We start from the raw sequence: 277 nt of genomic DNA, 5'->3' as shown, positions 1-277 counted from the left end.
GGGCCGTGTCCCCTTTGGCAACCCAACACAGTAATTTTCCATCTGCTCCAACGAAACCACCATCTACAAAAAGGCTTACGCTTACGGATACAAAATTTCCTACCAGGGGTTTGTTTTAAAGGGGATATTATATGACCTTTCCGGGGACATTCCCAGGGACGAGACTTTTTTTGTTAGCTCCTACGGTACTATAATAGTATTTTCCCTAGACGACCCTTTCATTTTATGGTCAAGAGTCCAGGCGGGGGTGAGTATTGGATCACGCGACCACCAGGGA

This window comes from Penaeus monodon, chromosome 15 (genome assembly GCF_015228065.2).
Source record: "Penaeus monodon isolate SGIC_2016 chromosome 15, NSTDA_Pmon_1, whole genome shotgun sequence".
In the NCBI taxonomy this organism is placed as follows: Eukaryota; Metazoa; Arthropoda; class Malacostraca; order Decapoda; family Penaeidae; genus Penaeus; species Penaeus monodon.
This window is presented reverse-complemented; position numbering follows the sequence as displayed.